This window comes from Eleutherodactylus coqui, chromosome 2 (genome assembly GCF_035609145.1).
Source record: "Eleutherodactylus coqui strain aEleCoq1 chromosome 2, aEleCoq1.hap1, whole genome shotgun sequence".
In the NCBI taxonomy this organism is placed as follows: domain Eukaryota; kingdom Metazoa; phylum Chordata; class Amphibia; order Anura; family Eleutherodactylidae; genus Eleutherodactylus; species Eleutherodactylus coqui.
The window spans coordinates 309,227,138-309,234,953 of NC_089838.1; the positions used below are offsets into that span (position 1 = coordinate 309,227,138).

The 7,816-nt window shown below is 41.3% G+C and overlaps 1 long non-coding RNA gene across 1 annotated transcript; it reads right to left on the minus strand.

The window, feature by feature from the left end:
* Positions 1–1,533: 1,533 nt before the first annotated feature.
* Positions 1,534–7,395, minus strand: LOC136612829 (uncharacterized). The gene is made up of 2 exons (XR_010790420.1): positions 4,218–7,395; positions 1,534–2,873 (listed from the first exon to the last, which is right to left on the minus strand). It is a non-coding gene; the product is annotated as an uncharacterized lncRNA (long non-coding RNA).
* Between the last annotated feature and the right edge of the window lie 421 nt (positions 7,396–7,816).

The following is a 7,816-nucleotide window of genomic DNA, read 5'->3' on the forward strand; positions in this document are numbered from 1 at the left end:
TTAAAAATGACTGCTTTCATTTAAAGGGGCACTGCCTTTTTAGACAACATATGCTCATCTACTAGCTTGTGCTGCTTTACAACTATAAATCACGTTTGAAATGGTTGCAACTAGTGGTCTCCCTTCCAGCTTCTCTGCAATCCACTCTCTGTCATTAGGTACAGAGCTTCTGTAGTAAGAAGGACAAAGGAATGTTTCTATAGCAATAGCGGAAGGAGCTATCTTCACAGGCGGCCTGCCTGCAGTCACAGGTTACAGGCTGACAGATCTGTAGACACTGTGATAATAACATCCACAGTCTCTACCTTTCCTGCGTTTACAGCATGTGGGTGGGTGTTTGTGTGCATATGTGCACACATTAAACACAATAGTGGGTTTACTAATCATTTGGCCAGAATGTTCCTAAATGCCTGATTCATTCTGGGAAAGCAGAGGAGTAGACATTCAGATACTAGTTCCCTGTTGATTGGACCAGAGACAGAGCAATTCAGCATGGGAAGTAAGGGAAAGAAAGTACAGGACAGTGAACTACTGGCAGAATGATAGGCTTGCTACACATCCCATGCATGAAAGTAGATTGCAAATAGCATAACAATAGAAAAATGGGGGAAGACCATCTGAAAACAAGAACTCACAGATGTAAAACAGGGTGCAAAGAGCAGCAAATTAGAGGGTAAAGAGAGACTCGTATATTTTAGAAAACATGCTGAAAACTCAGATATGCTTTAAAGAAGAGAGAAATGTAACACTAAGAGCTGTCCATCTATGTGGATTAATGAAACAATAGTAATAGCCATGGTGGTCTAGGGCAGTGTAGAGGTTAGTTGCAGCTTCACTAGGGGACCAGGTTAGAGAAAGGATGAATAAACTCCTGGTGTCTAGTGCGTTACTCCGTTTAGCAGCCACATAGTTATCTCTATGATGCAGCAAGAAACTCCATTAGTACTTTGCCTCATCACTCAGTCTGAAAGGTTGGGCAATGCCTGCCCATTGTCTTTTGGACCAAGGGTACATGTGCCAGATGAATACATAGGATGCATCCCAGGCAACAGAATAGGATTGTGGGGTTTTTCCCCACTAATAACATTTATCTCCTACGCTGAGAATAAGGAATAAACATTTGATCACTAGGGGTCTGACCATTGGGACCACCAGAGATCCTCAATCTCTGTGTCCTGAATCCTCCATGTGACACTGACATGAGAACTTTTCTGCTGGTGTGTGAATGGATTGGTTGGCTGGAAGATCTGTTTTCTAGCTGACCAATCATTGCTTGTCTGTACACATTTATTCCAGCTCCTCCTCATTGAGGACGCTGGTTATACTTCCATTCTGAAGGTATTTCTTGTCAAGTTGGCGGCTCCTACCCTGCTCCATTGTCAGATAAGTATGTTTGGGAAGGATAATTGTTAACATCTGTGGGGGGTCTGGAACGCAGACCGTAATGCGAATGTTGCCTGTATCCAAATTAAGAGGAAATATTATATAGAGTACTCATAGAGAACCATAATAACCACTACACATAAGACCGTCTAGTGATCAGAATGAATTCTGTTTATTGTTGTACATTGCTAGTTTATATGCAAGTTGTAAAGAAGGCGTTTCCAAATGTTACCTGATGCCTGGTTACAAAGTACTTTTGGCAACTGTAAATCAACAAGCCAAATGTTACCTGATGCCTGGTTACAAAGTACTTTTGGCAACTGTAAATCAACAAGCTTTTCTAAACAAAAGGTATCAACAAAACTGTTTGAAGTAGACATAGAAACAGTTACAGTGTGATACTCTTGGCTGTCTACTTTTGTTAATTACATTTCTCGTTTGACTAGAAGTGTAATCTTCAAAGTTCATCAGCAATTTGCACATCAAAAGAGGGGACATTGTTTCTACTTTTCACATAGACAAAACTGGTCCAGCCACCTACTGGGAGTCAGCACAAAGTTGGTAAGTTGGTATTCAGTAAGATAGCTGAATAAAATCTAATTAGTCATACATTTAGTATTTTAAAATCAATATTCAAATAAACGCTTGAATATACCTTTTTACATATGATTCTATATCCAAATTCTACTAGCAACTTCCGGAATGTTTTACATATAATACATAACATTATATAACCAAATAACTAATGTCACATTTATTACACTGTTTCCTTATCTTTCTTATATTAGGTTATTGATTAATAATGATTGACCCCTATCATTCCCCCATTTGGACATCAGAGCCACCATTATCTCCTGGTTCTGTCACCCATAGGTGCCGGGTTCCCAGGTAGGAATGGTGCACTCTATGTCCATCAAGATATGAAGACATAATATCAAATATTGCAAGTCAATCAAGTTTACAATACAGTAATCTTAGATTTATCAACATCAATATCGTCATTGTCATATTAGACACTTAAAGGGGTGTATTTTTGGGTATGTCTCAAAAAGTCTCTACAGGAGTAGGGACAGATAATAGACAAGTCCGCAAAATGTCCTCTCCACTCCTGAGGTTGGGCATACACGTGTGGGAAATATTTGCCCATCCAGTCCATCGCTTCTCCATGTGGATCGTTCGTAGTGGTGTTTCCCAATAAGAAGACAGTCCAATAAGACAAATGCAGAAGTCAAAATCAAAATGTCCATTACCTCCCCCACCCAAACAACGCCGGGATCCCACCCATCACTTTTCCTCTGGCTCGGGAACTTTCTTGCAGTGGGAGGCATGTATCCACTTTTACAGAAGTAGGCGTTGACAACAGAACTTGGTATGGTCGTCAAACCTTGGGTCCAAGGCCTTTACTACGTGTCTTTTTGCGACCACCCAATCTCCCGGTGGCAAGAAATGAGTCCCCTCTAGGTTGTCAGGGTCTGGAATTGGGGAAAATACTAGATCAGGTGTTATTTTCAGTTTACAACATAGTTCTTGTACATATTCAATAACCTTATCACACCCCCGCTGTAGGGCCTGTGGATGGTACAGGCCTAATCTTGGCATAGAGCCAAACAACACTTCTTTTAACTTAAGCATATAATTTTAGTTCTTTCAACTTTGTTAAACTCTGCGGGTGGTATGGAGTGTAAAACGCTTGTTCCACTCCCCGGCTGACATCACCTTTCGCATCACTTAACCTGTAAATTGTGTACCTCTGTCACTCTCAATTGTCTCTAGTACCCCAAATCTACATACAAGTTCTGACACAAGTTTAGCCACTGTACATTGTGCGGTGGCTTTGAACAGGTCCACGCACACAAGGACGTACTCATACCTGCCTTGATTTGGGAAGCTGGATGTAATCGATTTGTAATCTCTGAATAGGATACAGTGGTCTGGGTGTGCACTTCACATGCCTTCACATATGCCTTTGCCAACCTGTCGAACCCTGGAGCATACCATACCTTGTCCATAACAGAAACCATGGCATTCCGAGAGGCATGCACTTTCCCGTGAGCTAGGACGGCGAGGTGGGGGTAGGCAGCCGCTGGTACATCATCTACGTCCCGTAGGACGCCAAATCCCAAATCAACAAGAGTGGTGGGACCAAGATCCAACTTACAGCACAAGGGGTCTTGCGTCCTGTCCTAGGAGAGCTGCAGCCTTGGCTGCCCTATCCCCTTGTTCTCTGGTGACTGCCCCTGCGTGTGTGCTTTAACCTTTATTATGGCCACCTGTCCTGGCAACATGATAGCTTAATGGGCTTGCCTTGTGCCGTGAGAAAGCTCCTGGACCGCCAAATGGGTCCATAATCGTGTGCAGTACCAAAGACGTACCTGGAATCAGTGTAGATATTAGCAGTGGTAGCTTTTTCAATCGTACAGGCCTCAGTTCCTGCGCTGACATATGTGGCGGCAGTGGCTTTTGTACAAGCATCTCATTCAGTGTGACTACTTCAAAACCTGTTACAAACCTTCCTTCATCATTCAGGTATCTAGATCCATCCACAAACATTTCAAGGTGGGGGTTTAGGAGGGGTTTGTCAGTGACATGTGCGAACCCAGCTGTCACAATCATGCTGGTGTTCTGCGTCAAAGGCCTCCTCTTCATCATCAGTCAGAGAATTTGCAAAGAGCTGGTCCTCTGTACTTACTCCCCCATTTGAATCAGTGTCACCTAATGGTAATAAGGTGGCCGGATTCAAAGTGGTGCAACGTTGAAATGAGACATTGGATGAAGAGTGTAAATGCAAGTTCCATTTTGATCCGTCTAGCAAGAGACAGATGTCTACGGCTTACCTGTGTCAGGATACCATGTATGTCATGTGGGGTGTAGATCACCATGGTGTGATCTAAGAAGTTTCTCTTTGCTGGCTTTGCAGCCATTCTACTCTGATGGAGGAAACACAAAAGGCTTAGTGATGCATTGAGGTAACTATTTGTGTCAGCAGTACATAAAAGTAAATTAAAAACAAATCATCAACATATTACAAGAGGGCGGTGCCCTCGCGAATTGGCCAGGCGTCTAATACCAGTTTCATGAATCTGGTGAACTGGTTTTGGGCTATACTGTGCCCCTTGTGGCAGCACTATCCAACAGTACTGCTTTCCTCTGAAATTAAATACAAACAAATACAGACAGTCTGTCGAGGTCCGTCTGACTGGTAGCCCAAAGGCTCAAAGGAACGACACTAAGAACTTGTTTCTCTGCGTGCGTAAGAGTGAAGACAGGGAGAGGTGTCGCTAGGTCTGCTGCCATCCGACCGAAGGTCGGGTGACTTTCAGACCTGGGGTGTATACGAGCCTCACCGGACGAGTGAAGTTCGATACAAGATCCCAAGGATCCCATCATTTCGGTTCCCAATATGCTTTCAGGACTTTCCAGCACAAGGAAGCGCATGAGGCATCGTGACCCTTTAAACATTACCTCTAGCGGTTCAGTTTCTGCCAGCTGAATTGGCATTCCTGAAACCCCTTGCACCAATTACTGCTAGATAATCAAGCTGGTATTCTATTAAAATAGATCAGAACCTTGTTGCAAAAAAAAAATATAAAAATTAAATTTAAAAATTTTGAAATTGCTGACCTGCAATACCTGGATCACCTATGTCAGATATCCAGTTCCTTGTGCTAAGCAATGACTCAGGAATTGGAGTTTGTCTTGGAGGTGACTTACTATTTGTCAGGACCTGCGGAAAGCTGAGTTTCTGCAGTAGCTATCAAGACAAATACATGAGCCGGATCTACCAAGAGAGCAGTTAGTTTACAAAACCTCCTCTGAACTGTCACTTGAGGTCTCAACCCGTACCGATCCATCTGGTGAAAATTTGATGGATGCAGATAAGGCTTGTAAGATATTAGTACAAATAACAGACATGAATTACAACAAGGCAGAATAATCCACAAACATGTATTCATATTGGAATATGATATTCTTTAAGCAAATTCATTATTAATCTGATCCTGCCTGCAATGTCTCATCAAATTTGAGAAGGGAAAAAAAAAACTTCCTAACTGCCCAAGCTCCTCACCCCCTCCTTTGTAGACAAAAGAAGGATGAAACATTACCTACTTTTACATTATCTAGCTCCACCCCTTCGATGCTGGTCATCTGCATGTCTCTCCTACAGAACATTCTCTCAGAGACAGTGCAGTACTAACAGCATTTAGCAGTGATATAGACGTCCAACCAATCACAGAACTGACATTTACACAAAAAGCAAAAAAATATATATATATATCTTAAAATCCCTATGTTCTCTATTTTTAAGACGGTATAATTCACATAATTCATTACAAGTTTCTTATTTCATCAGCGTCTTTCTTCCTTTCTATGACACTGAATTTTATCTCTATGAAACAATAGCTAAGATATTAATAAGCAACTAAAACATTCAGACTTCAAACAGCATTAATTATTAGTAATTACTAGACGTATACTTCTCTCCTAGGCTGGTCTGTGTTGAGGGTGGAAGAAGACCTCTTCCTATTGTTCTTCCCTCCCATCTCCTTACATCACCTAGCTCCACCCCCTGTGGTCTGGCTCAGTGTTTGGTCTTTCTTGCCTCATTTAGTTTCTAGCCACCGGACAGTATACACCATATAACACAATCTAACTCTCATACGGGCCCTTCATTAATACACACACATAAAGACAAAAACATTTGCATGTCAGTTACTACTTTTTAAGTGTCAGTACTTCCTCACTTGTCTAAAAGTGTCGGTACTTCCCAACCCTGCTTATTTCCCTCGTCTCTACTACTTCTCTTATGTTTATTTTTATCCCAATCTGTGCCACAATAGTCTTTCACATAATTTTAGATTATAGTTCCCACTGCCTTCCCTGTTTTACATCTGCTTCTATATCACCCTCCGCTCCCTGCATCTCTTTCTTGTCCTCATGCTTCCACTCACTAGCCTAGGATCTAGTGAGCATAGGCATAACCGGTTTGCACCGAGGAGCTCCGCAAGCAGGGCAGCTCTCTCTCCAATCCGGGTTCTGTTGTCCACAATGCCAGCAGGTCCATCCCTCCAGTCCAATGTTTGACCTTGGAGTGGATGACTTGGCATAGGGTGGGGGGGAGGAGACGGTTGGAATTGAGATGAAGGAGGGGGTGAAGGTTGAAGAGGGAACTGACCCCACAATGAGAGAACATTATATACCTGTGCTTTGAATTCTTTTCTCATTTCATTTTTAGCTATTGAACAGTATATATATAATACAACATACTTCCTGTGTAGCCAAATATAACCAATTCTTAATTCACATTTCTTTGCAAAGACAAGTAGGTCTTCTAAAGCCCAGTACTCCCCACCCTTTGAAATGTATCTTATCTTCTATAGAACACAGAAACTTCTCCAGACAAATAGCTGTATAACTGGTTCCACTGCCTGTAAACATCTTCTAAACTGCAAATTCACACTCACTAAGGGGGGTTTTATTCATTCCTATACGGACTGATAATATGTGAAGTAGAAATTGGGATTGTATTTACTGTACACCAGACTTCCAATAATGAGCGAATTATGTATAGATAAGAAAAACTCTTAGTACCGCGGTTTTTACACAATTTGCTCAGAATAGGCTATCCAATGACAAACATAATACAACTTATGCCCATTTCCACCTACATACTTATATTCACCACTCCAGATAGCAACTATTATTACCGTGCATTGTTAAACCTTCTACCTTTCCTTAACTCATTGACTTGCTTTTTTTTTCTTTTTTTTCTTTCTTTTAACAAGTTATACTACACTTTCTTTGTTCCCTATTAACCTGTACAGTCTGCTTACACCATTCCTTACTACAGAGACAATACAACCCCCCATAGCTCATACCTTCTTTACACTCAGGAAAAAAAAAACAAAAAAACCACCCAGTATATATATACTTCATTGTTCTTTTGAACCCCCACAGATGTGAGTGGGGTATAACTTTCTTACACTTAGAAATTAGACATTACAAGAACACTAAGACGTACAACAAATATTAGTTTACATAACAACAAGACTTACAAGACAAACAATAGTGGTTATTTGTCACATAATTGTCCACAGATTTTGCATGAACTTACTTTATGCCCCAGAGGGACACAAACTATAAGAGGATTCCCTTTCTCTGATAACCCCTTACTGCCGTATCTATACTTGCCTTAATCCATCTGTCTAACATATTTTTATACAACCTTTTGACTATCTCTGAATCTTTTCCCCAAACGTGCTGGTCTAAGACTCCCAAAATTCTAAACACCTTACTACATTCTTCTTCCCACAGCTAACGTGCCTTCTTTGTCTTTTACTATTTCTCTGGCTGATTTCCATATAGGCATACTACTTGCCCTGTACGTTTCCCATATTGTCTGTTCCTTTATCTAAACTGGCGTCTCTGATATCTT